This window comes from Dermacentor silvarum, chromosome 1 (assembly GCF_013339745.2).
Source record: "Dermacentor silvarum isolate Dsil-2018 chromosome 1, BIME_Dsil_1.4, whole genome shotgun sequence".
NCBI lineage: Eukaryota > Metazoa > Arthropoda > Arachnida > Ixodida > Ixodidae > Dermacentor > Dermacentor silvarum.
In genome coordinates this window covers 379773737-379796909 of record NC_051154.1, presented here as the reverse complement: position 1 = coordinate 379796909, position 23173 = coordinate 379773737, and the positions used below count along the sequence as shown (strand labels likewise).

Below are 23173 nucleotides of genomic sequence, written 5' to 3'. Positions count from 1 at the left end.
ACGGGAATATCAACTCAAAATTAGACGAGGAATTCACGGAGGCAGAAATCCGCGCGGCCCTGCAAAAGTTGAACACCAAATCAGCCCCCGGCCCAGACGGTATAACAAACAAGACTCTCAGGAACCTCGATGATGGATCGATCACCAACCTAACGGAATATATAAACGAGTGCTGGATAAAGGGAGAAGTACCAGCTCAATGGAAGAAAGCGACGATAACGCTTATTCCAAAACCTGGTAAAAAGCTTGAGATCGACAACCTCAGACTGATCTCCCTAACATCCTGCGTCGGAAAATTAATGGAACATGTAATTTTAAACAGAGTAGATAACTTCTTAGAGGATAATAAGATATACCCAGGTACAATGATAGGATTACGCAAAAACCTTTATTGACAAGATGCAATGCTGCAACTTAAGCATCAGATAATCGACTATAAAACGCGCTCTACAAGGGCCATCTTGGGCCTTGATCTTAAAAAGCCTTTTGATCATGCAAACCACGCAACCATATTGTAAAACATCGAGCGATTAGGACTAGGGCAACGGACGTATAACTATATCAAGAGCTTCCTATCAGATAGAAAAGCAGTCTTCTCCGTCGGAGGACTCACGTCACACGAGATCGACATCGGGGGGGGCCGGCACGCCGCAAGGCTCTGTCATCTCCCCGATGCTGTTCAATCTCGTCTTGAGGGGACTCCCCGAAAAACTAAATCACATAGAGTCCCTCAATCACACAATATACGCGGACGATTTTACTATCTGGGTCTGTGATGGAAGCGACGGATCAATAGAACAACGACTCCAGACAGCAATAAACACATTAGAGGAACACCTCATAGGAACCGGCCTCACATGCTCTGCAGAGAAGTCCAAACTTCTCTTATACCGCCCCACACTTAGGGGCAGGCCTCCCAAAGGATACGACGGAAACGAGGCTCATGGGGAAATCAAGTTACACACCAAGAACGGGCGGAAAATCCCAATAGTCAATCAGCTCAAGGTACTGGGTCTAATAATCGAGAACAAAGGTACAAACGGGGAAACCATAACGAAGTTAGACACAAAGGTAACGAACACCATGCGATTAATCAAACGAATTACTAACAAGCACCAGGGTATGAAGGAAGAAAGTATCATACGGCTCATACAATCATTCATAATCAGTCAGATCACATACATAGCAGCCTTCCACAATTGGTTTGCAGCTGAAAAGACCAAAATTAACATTCTCATAAAAAAGGCATACAAACTAGCACTAGGGATTCCAATCAGTATGAGCACAGATCTCTTCCTAAAGTTAGGACTCCACAACACACTGGACGAACTCATAGAAGCGCAACAAACATCCCAGGTGGAACGACTAACCAAAACCAAAACAGGACGGCATATACTACGCAAGCTAGGAATGAATTACCACAATCAATAAGGGGAAAAGAGGACGATAACGAGAGAAATTCGCGACACACTCCTAGTAACAAATATAGCCAAGAACATGCATCCCGTTTACAACAAGGGCAGACGCACGAGTAGAGCAGAGAAAATGATCCGAAGCTATGGCTCAGATGACAGAGCAGCCTTCGTAGACGCGGCTGAATACCCACACAGAAATAGCTACGTGGCAGTAGTCGTAGATCACACCCAAAGACCCCTTACAAGCGTGTCAGTTAATACCAAACATTCCGAGACAGCAGAAGAGGTAGCCATTGCACTAGCATTGGTCTCCACAAACGCTCAATACATAATTAGCGATTCTCAGGCAGCCATTAAAAACTATGCTAAGGGTAGGATCTCTTCTGAGGCTTGGCGCATCAACATAGTCAACAAAGCAAAATTCTCTAACGCAGAGAATAACGGCAGGCAATTGCTCTGGTTCCCAGCACATACGACTCCAGCCATTCACGCAATCAACCCCAACGAGGTAGCACGCCGCGAAGCTCGAGGTCTTACTCGCCGAGCTGAGCAAGGAGTGACTTCCATCGGTCAGGGGAACGCGGAGGAGGAGATCTGGAGAGAAAAAGACAGTTTAACAAGATTTAGCGATATTAAAAAATTCTATCAAAATCAGAGGCGAATATTACCACCGCCTCAAACTAAACTGAACAGAACTGAGTCCGTTGCTTGGAGGCGATTACAAACAGAAACCTATGTGAATCCCGTGCAGTTAAAGACTTTCTACCCCGAGATATACGCCAGCGATATATGCAAGCTATGCAAGTCTGCTAGAGCCACCCTTCAACACATGTTGTGGGGATGTAAAATATATCAAGAAAAAATGGCAGTCTCCCCAGAAAATCTACGGGCGCGGTGGTCGGCCACGCTACTCAGCTCAGAACTCCTAGACCAACTTTGGGCCGTCCAACGAGCCATGGATGCCGTGCGGGAGCAACAGCTCCCAGTGGCCATCTAGGCAGCCCAAGGCCCGGGCCTCCCAATCGCCGGATTTCAAATAAGGTTATGTCACTCACTCACTCCAATTCTTCGCAGATCCCCTGAAGTGGGTACCAGCCATGTGCTGAGGACATCATCATCATCACGTCACTGCAAATGAATCATCTGCCCAGGCAAACATCACTTGCAAGAAAAACGCAAGTAATTCATTCGCTAAATAAACTAAATGCATTATATAAACTTCTTCATTACGAACTTTCAGACAAACGTTAACACTGAAAGCTTCAAAGGAATCGTTGTAGAAGTCTAGTTCTGTGTTTCTACGTTTCACAGTGGTCATGTAGACCGGAATGACTGGCGTCAAATGACTCGTTATATTTACCTGATCACTCGCGCGCCAACGCGAAGCACGGCTAGCGGTGCAAACCCCCTGTGACGTAGTAGGTAAGCGTACAATAAAACTTTGCCAACTGATCTCTACTTTAGAAAATGGCGCATTATCAGTGAGTCTTGTTCCTGCTGCTGAAGTGACTATGCGTCCAACCGCGAATCGCGCAAACCACCAATGGAATCAATTCTCTTGGCAAGTGCGACGGCAGCTTCATTTTACGCCACACTTCTACGTCACATGAGGGTTGGACGGAGAGCCGCACTTTGCGGTGCCGCGTGCGTAAAGGGGTAAATTGGACGATCAATTTGACGCTGGTTAATTCAGACTGCGTGGCGATTTCGAAATCTATAAACCTGCAACTAGACTCTTATGAAAATGCCCTTCAACTTTTCAGTATATAAACATGTGCCGTATTATTTGTAACTAAGAAATTATTTAATGTATTAGTTCAATTAGCGGATGAATTGCTTTAGAATTTCTTGCAAATTACGTCTGGTTGGACCAATAATTCATCTGTATAATGACGTGTTTCGAGTAAACTTTGTGGCCTTTGTGACTTCTTGCTGGCTGCATCCATATACGCTCTGAAAAGCATATTTCGCCCCCCAAAAATTGGGCTGAGCAGCTGTCACCTTTCCGAAGCAGGCGTGCTATCTAGGTGGTGTGGAGCAGGCAGACCCGTCATAACTATTCATCAAGCGAAAAAAACTTGTAAATGACTGAACTGAGTTGGACGTGTAGCACTGGAAAGGGGACACTGGTACATGAATTTTCGTGTTTTGAAAAATAAAAACGGCGAGAAACGGCTTAACTTTGGAAAACAGCTCGTAGAGAATCTCGATCGCAGTGTTACTTAAGTGCCGAATGTTTCCGTGAACAAATGCAGAAATTCGATATTTCATCATGAACTTTACTATATAGTCATGTGAAAACAACTTATAGCAGGTTAATATCAAGGCAAATGTAGAATTTCCATGTATCGAGTGTTCATAACATGCTCGTTAAACAACAGCAAGAACTACTTTCGTCTATTAATTTTAATGTGCTATCATACGTTTTCGCATTTGTTTTTTATTATCCTTGTGAGCTACCACTGGAGAGAGCGGAACAGCGCATGAAAAGCCCGCCCCGCATTGGACTGAGCTCCGTCGATCGGCACTGTAACGTTACCTTTGTGAAGTATATTGTCTTGGAAATACCCCTGTCAATTAAGTTTGGCGACCGAAAGCATCGGAAAATATATTTGAAAGGGCCATCAGAAGTTTACTATAGCATAGACAACGAGAGCTAACAGACGGTAACCGTTCAGGAAGCGATGGACGCCGCGCAAACTGTAGCAGACGATAGGCACGAGTCCTCGCCTTGACGATCGATGCTAATAAAATAACAATAATAAAACCGGTGTAAGCTGTTGCTGGCTCCTGTTGGACAACAGGAAGGCAGTCCGAGAAGTCGGAGTCACGGCCAAAATCAGTCGGGGGAGGCTCGATGGACTGAGCAGCTCCTTCACATCGTGCTCCGACCATGCGTAGGGTTGCTTCTGCTGCCACTCAGAGCAGCGAAATTGGCACGGGATTCTGAAATGTCCGTCTGCACTCCGGATGGACGACACCTTGCCAGCATCCGCGGCTCTTCTACGTCGAAGGCGGTGTAGATATCGGCTCAAACACTGGCAGCCTTGGAGTGTCGCTCGCCACGCTCGACTGCGCCGGGATCCGGGACGGTGCCATGGACATTGCAAACGCGTCGACGAAGTCCGCACTCCATCTGCGCCGGTGCTCTCCCTCTGCGCCGGTGCCGCGGTGCCGTTCGAGAACCAGAAAAAAGCTGGTCGCCTACGCAGCGTTCAGACGAAATCTTAATGCTGCCGGACAGCAGAGCAGCAGTCTATCGCCACACCGTGGCGACCAGCCGCCCGTCAAGAGCCTACAGCAAATTCGCCAGGCCTAGCGGACCATCCACCACCGCCTCCTCCTGCTCGTGAGCCCATGTGACAGGAGGACCCGCTGCCTTTTTTTCAACGGTTGTGTGGGCATAGCGCTGGTCCATGCTGCAGCAGTTGCGCGCATCAAGAATGACGTAGAGGCTGCGCAGGCGAGGAATGTCGATGCTGTTGAGGCCATCCGAGTGGTTGCACTTCTGTGCCAGGAGGTCGTCAAACTGGGCGAACACTTGCTGCTTGCCTTGGGTCTCGGCCTCCTCGACCAGCGGCTCCAGCGCAACCGTCTCTGCTTCCACGACCTCTGAGCAACCAGTCGCCGAGGCCTCTGCAAGAAGGTATTTACCGCACTCAAAGTTGCGCGGCTGCTCATTGTGCAGAGCCTCGAGCATTTCCTCGGCATCGAGGCACCAGGCTGCTTGCGATTTTATAATGTACTCACTGCAGCCCTGCAGCACCTGGACGGTCTCGCATATTGCTGCTTCCAGTTGCGGCTTCCAGTTCTCGACCAGGCTGGTGCGCAAGACGGTCTTGTTCTTCCAGATCTGACCCACGATCTGTACGCGCAGTCTGTACATCTTCCACGCTGCGCCTACGTCGTACTTCGCCCTGCCGTCGTCGCCGGGTGGGCCCAACGTCGCGGTGAGCGATAGGTCGGGAGTTCTGGACGGAGCGTCGTTACGTCTCGCTGGACCACTGCCGCCACTGCCGGTCTCCTGAGCCGATGCCAGACCGTCCTTAAGCTCTCGAACTTCAGCTTCAAGCGCAGTATTTACCGTTTCCCCACTTTCGAGCTTACGCTGAAGGGCTTCCACATCCTGCTTGTACTCCTCGGTGAGCGCGTTGTACATGTGCGCGTTCACATTAAGCATATTCTTCTTGGCCTGAAGCTCGATCTCCATGGCCCGCTCAGCACACTTCATGGTATTATACATTTCGATGTAGCTGAGCTTCGGCGGCGTCACTGCCGCAACCATGAGGGTGCGGAACGAGCAGCGAGTCTTCAAGAACGTAAGCCAGGCTGGAGCCCCGGTACGGCCCTCGCTGAGTCCCGTTCTTCGAGAGGGCATCGGTGCACTTGCCGATGCCCAGGAGCGACCAGTTGATCTTGGACGGCGGCTGACGCGGCGTTCCGAATGCGATGAGCCAAGCGGCTGTTGCAGCGTCCAGTCCGGCCAGTTAACTAGAGCGCAGTCTGATCGCTCGTGGCTCGAGGCACGCACACATGCGCGGCGCTGATAATCAGGGCGTATGAGGACTCGCGGTGGTGATGGAGATGACTCTACAAATATAATTCCCCCTCCCTCCTGCCCCAAGCACGACAAAAAATTGTGCTTGGGGCGGTGTTGCCATGTTAGCGATTTTGTCGCTGGAGTTTGCGACTTTCTGGCCTGTTTCGAGACAAGGTTTTCAATTTAGCGACCGGTAGCTTCTTTAGCGGCCTGACTGAACGAGTGGCGACATTTTACGATTTCAAAATTACGAAAGTTGCTTCGAAAATATACTTCTTAAACGCAGTTTACCATTCAAAAGCTCAATGTGAGCAGCTGAAATTGCCTGTGACTGGTGCGGTTTACGTGCCAGGAAAATATAATTTCTTATGTTCATCTGAATCGTGCTTCATTTGGAACAACACAATCTAAAGTTGAACGCAAAATATCAGCTGTCATTGTCCGTTGTTGCGTAAGCATAATGTACAACAAAAGCCCACTACACACGCACTGCTGGTAAATTCACTGTTTATTCCTCACTCGCACAGACCTTATATATTGTCACGACCAAAAGAGACAACGAAGTGAGGGACACGAGCACAAGCATGTCCCTCTCCGAAGAAGATAAAGTTGGCGCGGCCAATTCTTGGGTACGAGCCATGTGCTGAGGACATCATCATCATCATCATCATCAATTCTTCTTGGGCTTTGAATATAGAGCTTGTGTTCGTTGTTGTGCCGTCGTCCTGCGTGCTGTTCTTCGCGTCCTGCTACACTGGTGGAGGTGCTGGGTACTCCCTGATGCCAGGAACTCCTGTGAACTGGGCAACGGGAACTGGGAACTGGGTTTGAACTGCGCAACGCCCAGTTCAAACCCGCAACCTATTCCTTCAGTGGACACTCCTATCCACCGCTACAGCCGCCGACTGCGGTGCCTCAGCCCGGAGGTAATCCTCTTGGAAAACTCCCCATCAACCGGACCACCGCCTAAGGATATGGAAACCGCAGGACCTTCTCGGGGGACTCTGCTGCATCCTCAGACTCCCGAGACATTTCATGGTGATGCTTACGAGGACGTCGAAGAATTGGCCGCGCCAACTTTATCTTCTTCGGAGAGGGATATGCTTGTGCTCGTGTCCCTCACTTCTTTGTCTTCTTTAGTCGTGACAATATAGACAAATATGAGACGTTTCCGTAATGAACTTACGCTACGCTAGCGTATATTATGTTTTAAATTGCCTAAATTACATAACATTTAGTGAAATGCTTTAGCGATAATTTTAGCGACGTTCTTGTCTAACATTAGCGACACGCTTAAACAATTGGTGGCAACACTGGCATGGGGTTGCGCGCACCCCACTGCCCTGCACTCCCCCGCACTTGGTTTCGTTTAGACTACAAATCTGCGATGTAGGGCGCCTTACTTCGTCGCGTAATACGCAATTGTACGTTGGATCACTGGACCCATCCAGATCGTCAGCACAAGTGAGTGCACAAATGGGGCCCAGAAATGAAATTCCCCCCGCATGACTCACAAGCTCAAAACAAGCCAAACAAGCATAGTGCTTGGTGTCGCATTCATGAAGGCAAACAAGCCTTGGTGTCGCATTCATTAAGCGTTATAGACATAGGTTTGGTTGCAGTGACACTAGCCCCAATTGTGAACACTGCCAGGTGCCAGAAACATTTGATCATAGAGTTTGCCTTTGTCCAGCGTACGCGCCATTACGACAGAAACTGGTCTCTTCCATCGCAAAGGTCGATAAGAGGCCGCTATCATACAAGGTTTTTTTAGGTCCGTGGCACAAAGCAAACAGCGAAGCCCCGATAACCAGAGCCGCTATAGCCTTTCTACAAGCCACTGGACTGGACGCACGGCTTTAGGGATGCCAAAACATTGCAAACTTCAATGTGCACACCTCCTCCTCCTCCCGATCATCATCATCATCATCTTTAATTAGCCCTTTTTCTCCCTGTCCCTTTTCCCCAGTGTAGAGTAGCAGGCCAGACCAAGTTACAGCTCAGGCCGACCTCTCTGCCTCTCTGTAAATAATTTTCTCTCTCTCTAAATTAACAGGAACAAATGTGCGGGGAGGGAGAGGGGAGGCATTTGTAGCATTATCGTCACCACAGAAAGTCCTCATCCCCCATCATCATCATCACCACCAGCCTATATAGTGTGCACTGCAGGCACAATGTCGATCTCAACAATCTTAGTGGCCGCCGCCACGTCGTCCTATATGATATCTCATATGCTTCGGACCTCATAGTTCCATGCTGGAGGACACACACAAAGCACAGGTTTATTATAAACTAACAATACTGCATGGCGCTTGTGAGCCACAAAAAAAAGAAGGAAAGAACGAAACTAGGGGGAAAATAAACGAAAAACAAAAAAAAGAACGAAACACAACAGCATACCTTCAATGTGGTTCATGCTATCGCAATACCGGGTATACTCACCAGTCCTAAAGCAAGAGGCAGATTTTTCTAATTTTCAGTAAATCTGCAAACAGAATCACAATACATGATGTCACCTGGTAATCTGTTTCACATATCCACAGGGCTCCGGAAAAATAAATACTTCAAAGCATCAGACAGAGCAAAATATTGGTTTAGGCATATGTCGTGACTGGTTCTGGACGAAATGCGAGCAGGTGGCCTCAGATACTTTGATAGGTCGATATTTATGCTTTGATAAAAACGTTGGTACGTACAAGAACTACATAGAAGCAACATGTCTATGCGAACGGAGGGTAAATATATCGGCTTGTACTCGTAGAGTGGTCACACTTTCATGCAGGGAACACATTGAGTAAATAAGTCGAGTCTTTTTGTTCTGAATGTTTTTCTCATTTATCTGTGAGATACTGTTGGCCGCAAACAATGTTTCCATACTCTAATATAGACCTCATTAAAGGCTTGTATGCTGTTAGTTAAACGTAAGCAGGAGCAGCTAGCAGCTAACTTCCGGCCCGGGAAACACAACTGCTGGAAAGCTGTTGCACCAATTATAGAAATATGCTTATTGCACGTTAATGAATCTGTAAATGCTAACCACATATATTTTACACTTTCGACGCCATTTAGACACGAACCATTGCGGCTGTACTGAAAAACTAGAGGGTCCTTTTTTTCGAGTAATAGTCATGCACGTATAATTGTTCAGATATTGATTTGTATACCCCATGTGTCACACCAGGCGGCAGTATATTGTAACGATGTATCCAGCTTAATTTGATGCTCTGGCCCACGCGCGGTCGTATACAAATTGCAAAATCATCGGCGAACAGTCTCACTGTTACACCAGTTTCGACACAATGGTGTATATCGTTCCCATAAACGTGAGGTGTATAGGTGCCAAGGTAAGTGAAAGCGCAGTCGATGAAGGGAGACAATTAGGTTGGGTGATTGTCACGGTGCGGCATAGTTTCGAGTCAGCGATGCGCCGATTAACGGGCGCCAAAATGTCGTGGGCGTGAGAACGGCCGAGACAGACGGGTATTGCCAGTCACTCGGGCAAGCGGCCGAAAAAGAAGGAGATTTAGTTTTTTTGTAGGCGCGACCTTGAAGCATGCCCAGAACGTCCTTTCTACGAATCCCTGTGTCTTCTCTGCCCCGCGCGTGCCTTGAGTGGGTTGCTGAGACGGCAGGGGCCAAGTGCTTTACAGAAACGCCGAAACACGCGATGTCTCAGCACAGTGACCACAAATTGCTAGCAGCGCATGTATAGTCCGAGAATATGACGCCGTGTTGCCAGCTGCCGCTGTTGCTTCTGTGCTTGTCAACGGACCCGAGTGCGTGCGTGTGTGGTGCAATGCAGGGGCGCGACCTCTGACAGCGGGGGGTGGGGAGAATCACCCGTTCCCTCGCCAATGATTAAAAAGGGGCGCGGCCAAGACCTTTGCGAGGTGTCATGAAAAATTTACGTGAACTGTCACCCATACCTGCCGTTCCCCGACCTAAGAAACTAGGGTAAGGATAGGCTATTTAGGCTCAGGTTTTAGTCCCTGCTAATCAGTCTAGAAGTTGAGCCTGTGATCTGCTGAGAAGTAGTCGAGGGGCTGTCGAAGTCGTCAGATCTAGACGCCCGGGGAACCCAGCGCACCAACCGCTTCCACCTCAACAGATCCGCTCGCCGGCATTCTTCGGGAAAGCTCGGCGTGCTGACTTCACAGTTTATGGACTTGATGCTGCTGCATGGCCATGCATATGACATCGTTGGTTTTCTTTTGAACTTTGCTTAAGTGAAATACTGCTAATCTCTTTCTGCTATACTCTCTATACTGCTAATCTCTGCTGATCTCTTTCATTTTTATATCCAGTGTTAATTGCTCGATATATTTCTTTGTCGTCATCATTGCGCTATATTAAGTTTAGGTGTGTTAGGCCTGGAGGCCAAGAACGCCCTAAGAGAGAGATGGAAACAGCAGAAGCTGAACAGGAGGCTGAGGTCCAAATTAACGGAATTCAACATAGAGATCGAAGACAACAAATCGAAAGACAACAAAGAGATCGATAGACAACAAATCCAGGGATGTAAAAGGCATCCGGGCGCTCGACCTTACCAAGGCCTTCGGCACGGTCAGGCACGAACTGATCTTCAACTAAATCTCCACTTTAGATCTCGGAGTAAACTTCCACAACTTTGTAAGATCGTTTTTAGAGAAAAGAACGGCCACCATAAACGTTGGATAAATCAGAAGCAGAAGGCACAGGCTAGGCAACATCGGCACCCCGCAAGAGTCACTGCTTTCGCCGCTTCTATTTGACATCGAAATGCACGATCTCTCAAACAAACTGTCGAAAGTCCCGGGTGTGCGGACGAAATTACCATTTGGTCCACGAGCGGCCTGCCAGGCACTCTGGAGCAGAACCTACAGCAAGCGCTGGACACCACGGAAACATTGCTTACAAAGCTCTCCCCCAGCAAATCAGAGCTCCTCCTTTGCAAGCAGTTAAGGCCTCAAGCAGAGACAGCCTCTTAGATCCATCCCCGTTCACCTACACACCAGGGACGGAGGAAACATCCTCAGGTGTAACACAAGCAAGGTCCTGGGCATGGTCATTTTGGCTTACAGCAACCTCGACGCGGAGGCACTAAAACGCATCGAAAAGAGCACCCTCAACTTCGTCAGGGTCATATCACGGGTCGCCAGCATGAGGGATGAAATAAAAGAGGACAACACCATGAAAGCATTTCACGCCTTCCTCATCAGCCCCGTAACCTATGCCGCCCCCTTCCTCAACTGGAAGAAGACGGAGCTGAACAAAATCATCACACTAATCAGAACAGGACTGAAAAAGGTCCTAAGCATCCCTAGAAACACTAGCGCGGAACGGCTCCTCCAATTGGGGCTACGCAACACGGCAACCGAACTCTTTGAGCCACAGCGAAACGCCCAGATTAGTTGGCTCTCACTCACAAGGGCGGGCATCGAGATTTTACTAGAAGCAGGCATACAGCCCCTCTTCATGCCACCAGAGAAGCCGAAAATATGCACAAACGCCAAGAGGGCGATAACCGTTGATCCACTCCCAAGAAACATACACCTGACCCGCAACGAAGGGCGGAGAAAAGTGAGAGCCAAGGCAATCCTTGACAACATCAAACGTAACGAAACGCAAGTCTTCTTCGTTGACGCAGCCAGATATTTGAATCGAGGCGCCTACGCGGTCTCTGTGGTGGACGCCCGTGGCTCGGTCGTCAACGCAGCAACGGGAGTTACCAACTTCACTCACGAAGCAGAAGAAATGGTCATCGCGGTGGCTCTTCGAAGCTGCAAAGGAGCCTCGGTCATTTACTCGGACTCAAGAACAGACATAAGAACCTTCTCGGCAGCCCTCGCCTCTAGGAAAGCAGCTACGGTTGTCAACAAAATCTTCTTCCAAGAAACGGGAGGAAACAACCTCACGTTACCGCACATCACACGGTTCCCGGCCCACATGGGCAACATTTCCGGACCTCTTGACTAATCTGAACGAGCGGGCACACCAACTGGCGCGAGAACTCACATCCCGCGACGGTGGTCCGCCCCCTCGCTTCAACCCCGCCTCGAGGAACCTAGACAACAAAGACCCGCTTGTGTCATACCACGAAATCACTTAAAATCATAGGTTGGCACGAAGAAGTTTCCCTCATCTTCCCCCAAAGCTCAAAAAGCACAGGCTGTCACTTTCAGACAGTTGCAGACTAGAACGTATACACCACACCAATAACACTAAGCAGGATCAATCCTGACCTTCCTACTGAATGCCCACTCTGCAGCCACGAATACAACAACTTCGAACACATGCTCTGGCGGTGCCTTGCCAACGCAGGCACCGACTTTCCTGACCAGTCCTCCTGGGACTCAACGCTCAGAAGCACAGAGCTGATCGATCAGCTCAAGGCTGCCCAGAGGGTCCGGGCCGTCGTCGAAGGACTCTGTCTACCGGACCCGACCTGGGTGGAGCCACCAGTTGATTAGCGGGGCCTCCGGCCCCCCTTTAATTCGTTTTCCTCAGGACCTAAATAAAGTTCATACTCACTCACAGGTGTGTTAGTTTGCGTGTTTTTTTATTTTATTTTATTAATGTGTGTGTCGTTGTCAGTCGATAATTACCTTTTTTTGTTTTCTCCCTACTCTGTCTCTTTCACAGAGTTCGCTTGACTACGGAACGACTAACCCCCTTGTACACCCCGTCAACGACTTCGCGCCGAAGGCGAATGGGTGACAAGGTATGACAGTCATGAAGTTAGGAAATTTACAAGCGCGAGTTTGAATCAGCTAGTGCAAGACACGAGTAATCGGAGATCGCTGGGGGAGGCCTTCGCCCTGTAGTGCACATAAACATAGGGTTATTATGATGATGACGATGATGATCATGATGTCATAAAAAGCAAAGGTGTCAAGAACGTGCCCCTGCAGAGCTCCCGAAAATACCTGTAATGTAACTAAATGAAAGGAAATGTAATTTCTCTTGTAGATAAATGCATTCATACAGAGTGTCCCAACTATCATGCACAAAGATTTTAAAAAATAGCAATTGCGCCACTCGATTGCCGGTACAGTGGAACAGCTGCCAATAAATGTTTTGTTACTCCGATTTAATTAGGTAATTGTAATTAATTATCTAACTCGAAAAGTACTGTCTATATAATTATTAAGGTATCCATTGGAAAATTGTAGAGCTACATCAGAAACTCCTGATACAATTTTCTGTTGCTCAATACGTGCTACCTAAAAGTGTTTTTCCAAGCATGAGAGAAGCCCGCGAATACACGAAATATTGCCTCGCGACTGGCCGCACGAGACACTTTGCGTGCATTCGCGGGCTTCTTTCACGCTCGGAAAAGCACTTTTATGTAGTACGTATTGAGCAGGTTGCAGCCGATCTACGCCAGTCAAATTTTACAGCAGCTGACTGGCGCACGTGGCAGATACAACTCTGATTGTTGTATCTGACGTCATCGACAAGGAACAACTCAAGCGACATCTGCTTGAGCGACAGTTTTGCTTAAGGAGCAGCCCGACTTAGTGCCTTCCATTTGGCAGCAGAGGGTGCGGCTACGGCAACACGGCTAACTACTTCATCGTACTTAGTACAGGATGGTCACTCGACACTTCTGTAATTATTTATAAGCCTGTTGCCGCTACCACTGCTGCCATTAGTCTACTCTTGTATTCTTTTTCACAATACCGTCATGTGCAGATCTAGGTAAAGGTACTGCATCCCTCCGTACAGAGATTTCTTCTATGAAAGAAAGCATGAGCATGATTAATACGCTATATACAATCCATGAAACCTGAGAATGACTCTCTCACTAAAGAGAACAAATCACTGAAGTATGAAAATGAACTGTTGTCGAAGTGTTTCTACGCTCTCGAACAGTACTCTCATCTAAATAATGTCGAGATAAAGGGCGTTCCCGATACGCAGGGCGAAAATTGCCTCGCAGTGGTGTAGCTAGCCATTGGTGATATGATTGGCTGTGCTATCACTGAATCGGACAGTGACACCGTGCATCGTGTTCCTGCTAAAAAGGACACGAAGATCATTGTACATTTTTCTTCAAGAGCTAAGCGCGCTAATTTAGCTGGCAAGGCAAGAGGCCAGGCTGACGTAGTCAGCCATCGGTTTTTCTCAGAGTAACAACAAGCCAATTTTCATCAATGATCACCTCACACCTGATAACAAACGACTCTTTGCGCAGGCTCTTGAGATCAAAAAAGGTGAAGGTTGGAAGTACCTTTGGACTGACAACTGTGTGATTAAAGCTAGGAAATCAGACAGCAGGCGCGTTTATCGCATCAATTGCCTGATGGATCTGGCAATCATTCAGTAATCGTTGAAGCAATTTTGCCATTAACCACAGCTGCTGTTTTGACTTTTTGCGTTATGTTTTCTTGTCACCAAGTGAAATCTTTGTTGCAAGATAAATCACCTGCGTTCTCTTTACTTCACTGACAATGCGTAGCTTACGGAAGCATCATGACGATCTATCGAACTTTCTTTCCGTGCTTCACCAAACTTTTTCTTTGATATGGTTATCGGGCTAACATCAGCTGATGGCAGTTTGTATGGTCTGTCCGGATACAAATATGAAATGAAACCGTAGCGGCGGGTCAGCTGTTTTCATCAGATCATCATTGCCCTACGTTCGAAGTTACAATCTTGCTTTTTGGGACTTGTTATGCGAATCCATCTGGCTAGAGTTTGACCGCAATTCTCCGCCAGTCACTAATAGCTGCATGCACCATAGTAGGAGCTATGTATCGCTCGCCGTCAACCTAGCATGTGGAATTTTGTTCTCAGCTCTAAGATACATTACATGCGTTAATGAATGAAAATAAAAGTAAAAGAATTTGCCGAGACAAACATACTATTGTCGACTTCAACTGTCAGTCTTGCTCTATGTAAATTGTCTACTCAGCTATGGCTTTTCTTCCTAACTCAGACTCCAAGTAGGCGTGATCTTTCTTCAACGCTGATTGATCGCCTTTTTTTTCATTACATTCTGATTACTCTGCTGGAGTAAGCGAGTATCCAATCAGTGATCATTACCCCTTATTTTATTGCCTAGGTTCAGAATCAGTTAGCCATTATAAAAATATGGTAAATCTTCCTTCAATATAACACAGTTTATTCATCAGGTCGAGACCACAAACTGGGATGTGCAAGGTTCTCCTGAGAAGGCATTTTCTATGTTCTATTTTAGAATTACTAAATGCATTGATCAGTGTACTACTTATTCACACGAAACACATAGATATTCTACTCCAAGAAATGCTTGGATGGCAGATGTCATGTTGCGTTCCATAAGAAAAAATAATCTTCACAGAAAAGTTAAATCGCAATCCTTTAACATAAATTTGAGAAATCGCCTATGTTTATATTCAAGAATTCGTTCTGCCGTCCTCAGGCGCGCAAAACGATACTTTGAAAATAAAGTACTTAAACACAGAAACTATACCAGGTGTAACTGGAAACTAATTAGACTGTTTCTTAATAAAGTTACGGCAAGGAAGAAGCGTCCTAGTATTTACAGATGGGTTTTAATGACTGCGTAGAGAAGCGAAAACCAAAATCTTCTTCTTCGTCCCCCAGGCCACCAACCATGTCCTCTTCTTTCCACATTATAGACTGTGACATTACCCCCGTCGGAAGAAGCACCTTACTGGTGGGACTCACTGGATCCAGAAAGAAAAGGTTTGTGGCGGCTGACGTGGATGATGTCGATATATGTGAAGCCACGGTAGCATCCAGTGGAGACACTTCATATGTGACAGGCGTCCCCTGGCGGATGATGCGATAAGGGCCGTAATATCGCGAGAGGAGTTTCTCTGAAAGACCGACACGCCGAGATGGAGACCAAACTAGCACAAGAGGACCATGGTTCGTATTCGACTTCGTGGTGGCGCTGATGGTAACGACACTTCTGACGTGCCTGTGAAGCAGAGAGACGAAGGCAGGCAATCTGACGTGTTTGGGTCGCTGTGGTTATCACATCACGAGCGTACTCTGTCGGCGAGTCGAGTGTGGTCAAAATAAGAGACTCGAAAGGCAAGGTCAGTTCACGACCGTATAGGAGGTAGAAGGGCGAATAGCCCGCTGTGTCGTGGCGCGAGGAAGTGTACGCAAACGTGACAAATGGTAGAGCAGTGTCCCAGTCGCGGTGATCGGAGGAAACATACATCGCGAGCATGTCAGTTATTGTCCAGTTCAGGCGTTCAGTAAGACCGTTAGTTTGAGGATGGTAGGCTGTATTAAGCTTGTGTTTAGTAGCACAGGATCGAAGTAAGTCGTCGATAACTTTGGCAAGAAAGTATCGTCCGCGATCGGTGAGAAGTTGACGAGGTGTGCCGCGGTGTAAGATAACGTCGTGAAGCAAAAAGTCAGCGACGTCTGTAGCGCAACTGGTGGGAAGGGCTCTTGTAAAGGCATAGCGGGTGGTATAGTCCGTAGCGATGGCAATCCACGTATTTTGAGTTCGTGAGTTTGTCACCTTTAGAGGTGAATTGTATATCTACTTATTTCTTATTCCCAGGTCACAAGCAAAAAGAAAAAAGAAAAATGTACATATAGAACATCGCATTTCGCTCAATCACATGACTGTGTTTCATATGTGCCTTTCTCTACGCTGCGGCGAATGAGCTTTTCAGGTCCGTGAGGAATATACATCGTGGAAATATTTCTGCTAAGCAATGCCACGGAAAAGGTAGCTTAGAGTCCTGTTTCTCCTAGGTGGAGCGTATATCATGTTTAAATAGTGTGTAAGGTAAATAAACACCTCTTACGACCTGAAAGTCCTTCGTTGTTCAGTCGTCGCAAGTCGCTTCATGAACAATCGACGCGAACCACGAGGCTTATAGAGCGCGAGCTTCAGCCAGGCTCCGCCCATAGTCTCACGTGCTAGTAGTACTAACAATCTCGAGTGGATGCATTTTCACCTCATTTCAGAAACTGCATTTGAAGGTTTTAAGTTATTGCAGTCCTCCTCCGCGAGAACTGCGCATAATCACATTTCAAACTATGCTTACCCTGCGCCCTGTACACGTCGTATCCATATCGTGCGAGGAACGACCCTTTCCACCGACGAACTCCGCCGCGCGCAAAAAAGGGCGCCGCTCTACAAGGTGCCAAGCTGCAATAAAACCACCACTTTGTTATTACTCTCTGCTTGGGCAGGCGAACATCATGTGTACAGAGTGCAATAGTATACTAAGAGATTGTAGGATGCATCTCATTTTCTTTGTTTGTTCTCTGCGTTTTGTACAACCTTTTGGACATATTACGATTAATTTTGTTTTTGTGACTTGTTAAGCAAAAAAAAAAGAAGTCATTGTAAGAGATCAAAAAGTACTGGTTGTTTTGAGACTGCCACTGTGTGCTGAATGCCAAACTAAAACCAGTGCCAAAGAATATGTTCCTTAATTTTTTTCTCGTCATGTGTGCATTTAATAAAGAGCAATAAAACCCGTTGTTTTGTGCATATGCTGTTTTTATCATTGAAGCTGCCGTATAATTTGCAAAGCCAGCGGCAATCCTTCGGGAAAGCCTTCATGCGCTGGTGATGGTCAAGCGTGAACCCAAGCACCACCTGATGCTGCCGTAGCAACGAGGTCACGGTTTCGATTTGCGGCTACCGTGAGCGCATTTCGATGGGACGCGGAATGAAAAAAAAAAAGAATCAGTGGTGATTTAGCAGTAAATGCGAGAGAAATGTGTTGCATTCTGTCGCACGTCCTTGCAGTCACGGATACGCGGTTTAAATCGCGTTCAACACATCGCAAAGGGTTATTTCAGGCGCTCAACCTTCGAGAAGAGAAGTGTAAGTGACGGTGGTCCGTCGGCTGTAATTGTCCCGACAACTGTACGCTCCCAGTTTCCTTAAGTGGCGTCTCATTTCACTGCCTTAGTCTCCATGCAAAGGCACCGCTGAGCTGGTTATATTCAGAGGATTGAACCCAATTCAGTTCATGGAGTCGGTGATCATAAAAAAAGAAAAGATAAAATACAGCACTACATGGAGAGACACAAATTGGGTGCTCAAGGTCAGAATAAAACTGCAGGACATGAGAAGCACATAACTGCGCGAATACGAAGAGGTTACGAAAACGCAATACTGTATGTGAGAATATACAGTACGTACCATCGGGTTACAACAAAACGTCAAATGGAAATTACAAAGGAAGGAAAAATAACTAAATATAACGGAACGCTGCGTGGCGGGCTTTTAAACGTGCCTTTATTTAAAACTCGGCACCCAAAGATGACAACCGCGCTAGCGAGGAAGCTAAATCACGCATCGCATTTTTCCTTCGGGAGAGCCTTCTCGTTCCATAAAGCGTAGAAAAAGCATCAGTGGAACACAGAATCAAAAGGGACATGGATAGAAAAGTGAGGCAATTATAGTGGGCAAATGAAAAAAGAATACTAAAGAAATACAAAAAGAAGAAAGTTAAAACGGAAGGCAGTCCTTATACAAATTATATTTAAGCATTCTTCCCTTTTTTTTTAGCTACTGCCGCCCGATTCACGGCCGATCCTCCGAAGTTGGTTGAGCCATATACCTATAGGCACCAAACCAAACCAAACCTCTGCGTGGTTCACAGCACACAATCATAAATAGCTGACGACCACACCCTGTGCTAGGTTCGTGTGCCTTCCTATACGGGAGCCATATACAGGAACCATATACGCCGTAGTGTACACTCTAAGAAAAAAAGGACGAAATGGGGTATCTAGGTTAGTCCTTTTGGGGAGTAACTGACTTGCCACAACCATTCGTCCTTTTGGGGAGTAACTGCGAGGGGATGAACTGTTACTCCCCATGCGGTTACTCCATCAAGGGGACTAACAGTTGCTCTTTTCCGATGCCCCTCAAGGGAGTAACGGTCATTTTTTCCGATGCTCCGCAAGGATGTAATTGACGAAATTAGCCACTTACACGCTGATAAGAAAAAAAAAAGAAAAAAGCTATTGAGGTGAAAGAAAATAAGGCTTCCGTAGCAGGATTCGAACTGAAGACCTCTCACTCTCAAGTCGAGTACCCTAACCACTATACCACGGCACCTCGCTTGACGAGTTAGGATACTGAGACGAGGTTATGGATCGAAACGCAGGTGTGGCAATCCAAGAGACTCGGCATTTTGTCTATGCTATGCGGGGAGAGTCTAAACGCTGCGTGTACGTGCAACCATGCGACTGCAAAAAGAAAGTTGCCCGATTACGCGATGGCACATTACGCGGTGTACGTATATACGTATAACGAGCGTATACGGGGCACGCAAGATGACAGAGAAGGCGAACTTCAGTCACTTACCGTGCCCAGTTTGAGCTACATATCGCTTCACTTAAGTTCGTAATCTCCTTGGAACGGTTGGAACTATAGGTACTATTGACCAAGAACATGTGGCAGTCCATCAATGACTTGCGCGTTTAATGTGTATCGTTCACTTATGGCTTGCACATGACTTCCATGTGTCTCACTCCACATTTTAAATTTCACACAATTTTCTCAAGAAGAGACAAAGTGCTGCTTCGCATGTAGTTCAATATACCAGTGCACGAACTTCAAAATATTCACGATTTATAGACAATACGGTTTTCGGCGCACCACTCCACGACACGGACGAAAACAGCGAAATGTTTGGGGAGCAACTGTTGCCGTTCGTCCTGCCGTTGCTCTCTTTTCGACCTGGGACTAAACACTTACTCCCCAAAATTTGCACACGACACGCACACTCCTGCAGTTAGTCCTTTGAGGAACGAAAACGCCCTTTTTAGGACTAACAGCCCAGTTACTCCCGTTTTCCCCGGGATTTTTCTTAGAGTGTAGGTCATTGCATCCTACAGGAGGCGCCTCTGCTTGGACAGGTATAGATTCTGCACGTGGTCTCCAAGCATTGCTTCACTCAGATCACTCAGCCAACCTTGCATGCTGTGAGACCTGTAAGAATCGCCGCACGACAGCGGTACTCATCGACCGTTCACGTCGTGCTGGTCATCGCTTTATTCGTTGTCAAGTGCTACAACTCTTCTGCGGCACGTATTCGGAAAAGAAATGCTTTGAGGCCGCGTTTGTAAGCGGCGGAGAGAATTTGGTTAATGGCAGGGGCCACAAACAGGCACGCATGATGGAAGATGGACGCGTGGCACTTATACGACAGTGCCCTGCATGGAAGCGCAATCTGCAAGAGCGCAATGGTGTGGATCACAAGTGCAACACTGGTTTCCGTATACGCTCCCTAATATGTTCCCCTGCGGACCAGCGTACAATGCTTTATTTTTAATTGTTGTTTGTCTTCGAACACTTAAAAAGAAAGCGACCAAGTTCAGTCGAACCAAGTCGCTGCAAATGAATAATCTGCCCAGGCAAACATCACTTTGAAAAAAAAAGCGCAAGCAATGCATTCACTAAATAAACTAAATAAATAAATTTACTTCTTAATTACGAACTTTCAGACAAAAATTTACAATGGAAGGTTGAAGGGAATTGTCGTAAGAGTCTAGTTCTGTGTTTCTAAGTTTCACAATGGTCATGTAGACCGGAATAATTTGGTTAATGGCAGGGGCCACAAACAGGCACGCATGATGGAAGATGGACGCGTGGCACTTATACGACAGTGCCCTGCATGGAAGCGCAATCTGCAAGAACGCAATGGTGGGGATCACAAGTGCAACACTGGTTTCCGTATACGCTCCCTAATATGTTCCCCTGCGGACCAGCGTACAATGCTTTATTTTTAATTGTTGTTTGACTTCGAACACTTAAAAAGAAAGCGACCAAGTTCAGTCGAACCAAGTCGCTGCAAATGAATAATCTGCCCAGGCAAACATCACTTTGAAAAAAAAAAAAGCGCAAGCAATGCATTCACTAAATCAACTAAATAAATAAATTTACTTCTTAATTACGAACTTTCAGACAAAAATTTACAATGGAAGGTTGAAGGGAATTGTCGTAAGAGTCTAGTTCTGTGTTTCTAAGTTTCACAATGGTCATGTAGACCGGAATAACTGGCGTCAAATGACTCGTTCAGTTTACCTGAACACTCACGCGGCTCGCGTTGCAACCCCCCAGTGACGTAGTAGGGAAGCGTAAAATAAATCATTGCCCACCGATCTCTACTTTAGAAAATGGTGCGGATGAGTGAGTCTTGCTCATGCTGATGAAGTGTTTATATGCGTCCAACCATGAAGTGCTCAAACCGCCAATCGAATCAACTCTTTGGAAGTGCGACGGCAGCTTCATTTTACGCCACACTTTTACGTCACAGAGGGGTTGGACGGAGAGCCGCACTTTGCGGCGCCGCGTGCGTAAACGGGTAAATTAAGCGAATAATTTGACGCTGGTTAATTCAGTCTGCATGGCTATATCGAAATAACTAGACTCTTATGAAAAGTCACTTCAACTTTGCAGTATACGAATGTGCCATAATATTTGTAACTAAGAACTTAATTATTTCATGAGCTTAATTATCAAACGAATTGCTTTAGTTTTTCTTGCAAATGTCCACTTGGACCAATAATTCATCTGTATAGTGACGTGTTTCGAGTAAACTTTGTGGCCTTTGTGACTTCTTGCTGGCTGCATCCATATACGCTCTGAAATGCATAAAGCAGCTATGAAATGCAGCTGTGTAAGCTCTCCGAAGCAGGCGTGCTATGTAGGTGATGTTGAGCAGGTGGACCCGTCATAACTGTTCATCAAGCTATAAAACCCTGTAAATCGCTGAACTGAGTTGAACGTGTAGCACCGAAAAGGAAATACTGGCACATGCATTTTCGTCTGCTGTAAACAGCAGAAAGCCTCAATTTTTTTCTTCAAATTACGCTCGCTTAAAGAGGGCGAGAAACTTTGGGAAGCAGCTCGTAGAGAACACATTCATAGAGAATCTAGACTGCAACATTAGCTGACTCCTAGTGCTACTGCCGAACGTTTCTCTGAACAAATGCGGACATATGATATTTTATTATGAACTTTACTATAATCACCAGAAAACAACTTATAGTGGGTTAATTTCAAGGCAAATGTAGAATTTACTATTATCCAGTGTTCATTACATGCTCGTTGGAGTGTGGAGTGTCGCTCGCCGCGCTCGACTGCGTCGGGCTCCGGGACGGTGCCATGGACGTTCCAAACGCGACGGCCTTGTCCGCACCCCTACTGCTCCTACTGCGCCGGTGCCGGCTCGGATGAGAGGTGCCGTTCGGAAACCGGAGAAAATGTGGATCACCTACGCAGCGTTCAGACGAAATCTTAATGCTGCCGGACAGCAGAGCAGCAGTCTATCGCCACACCGTGGCGACCAGCCGCCCGTCAAGAGCCTACAGCAAACTCGCCAGGCCTAGCGGACTATCCACCACCCCCTCCTCCTGGTCGTCAGCCCACGTGACACCAGGACCCTCTGCCTTTTTGGCAACGGTTGTGTGGGCATAGCGATGGTCCGTGCTGCAGCAGTTGCGCGTCTCAAGAATGACGTAGAGGCTGCGAAGGCGAGGAATGTCGATGCTGTTGAGGCCATCCCAGTGGTTGCACTTCGGTGCCAGAAGGTCGTCAAACTGGGCGAACACCTGCTGCTTGCCTTGGGTCTCGGCCTCCTCGACCAGCGGCTCCAGCGCAACCATCTCTGCTTCCACGGCCTCTGAGCAACCAGCAACCGAGGGCACTGCAAGAAGGTATTTGCCACAATCAAAGTTGCGCGGCTGCTCATTGTGCAGACCCTCAAGCATTTCCTCGGCATCGAGGCACCAAGATGCTTGCGTCTTTATAATGTACTCACTGCGGCCCTGCAGCACCTGGACGGTCTCGCATATTGCTCCGGTCAGTTGTGGCTTCCAGTTCTCGACCATGCTGGTGCGCAAGACGGTCTTGTTGTCCCAGATCTGGCCAACGATCTGTACGCGCACTCTGTACATCTTCCACGCTGCGCCGACGTCGTACTTCGCCCTGCCGTCGTCGCCGGGCGGGCCCAACGTCGCGCTGAGCGATAGGTCGGCAGTTCTGGACGGAGCGTCGTTACGTCTCGCTGGACCACTGCCGCCACTGCCGGTCTCCTGAGCCGATGCCAGACCGTCCTTAAGCTCTCGAACCTCAGCCTCGAGCACAGTATTTTCCGTTTCCCCGCTGTCGAGCTTACGCTGAAGGGCTTCCACATCCTGCTTGTAGTCCTCGGTGAGCGCGCTGTACATGTGCGCGTTCACATTGAACATAGTCTTCTTGGCCTGAAGCTCGATCTCCATGACGCACTCA

The 23173-nt window shown here is 47.3% G+C and overlaps 1 protein-coding gene across 1 annotated transcript in view; it reads left to right on the top strand.

Moving 5' to 3' along the window:
- Nucleotides 1–17182, top strand: part of LOC119445925 (laminin subunit gamma-1-like) — a 472050-nt gene extending 454868 nt beyond the window's left edge. Inside the window, 1 exon segment of the mRNA XM_049663167.1 lies at nucleotides 17107–17182. The gene's annotated coding sequence lies outside the window, so the exon portion shown is untranslated.
- The last annotated feature ends 5991 nt before the right edge of the window (nucleotides 17183–23173 follow it).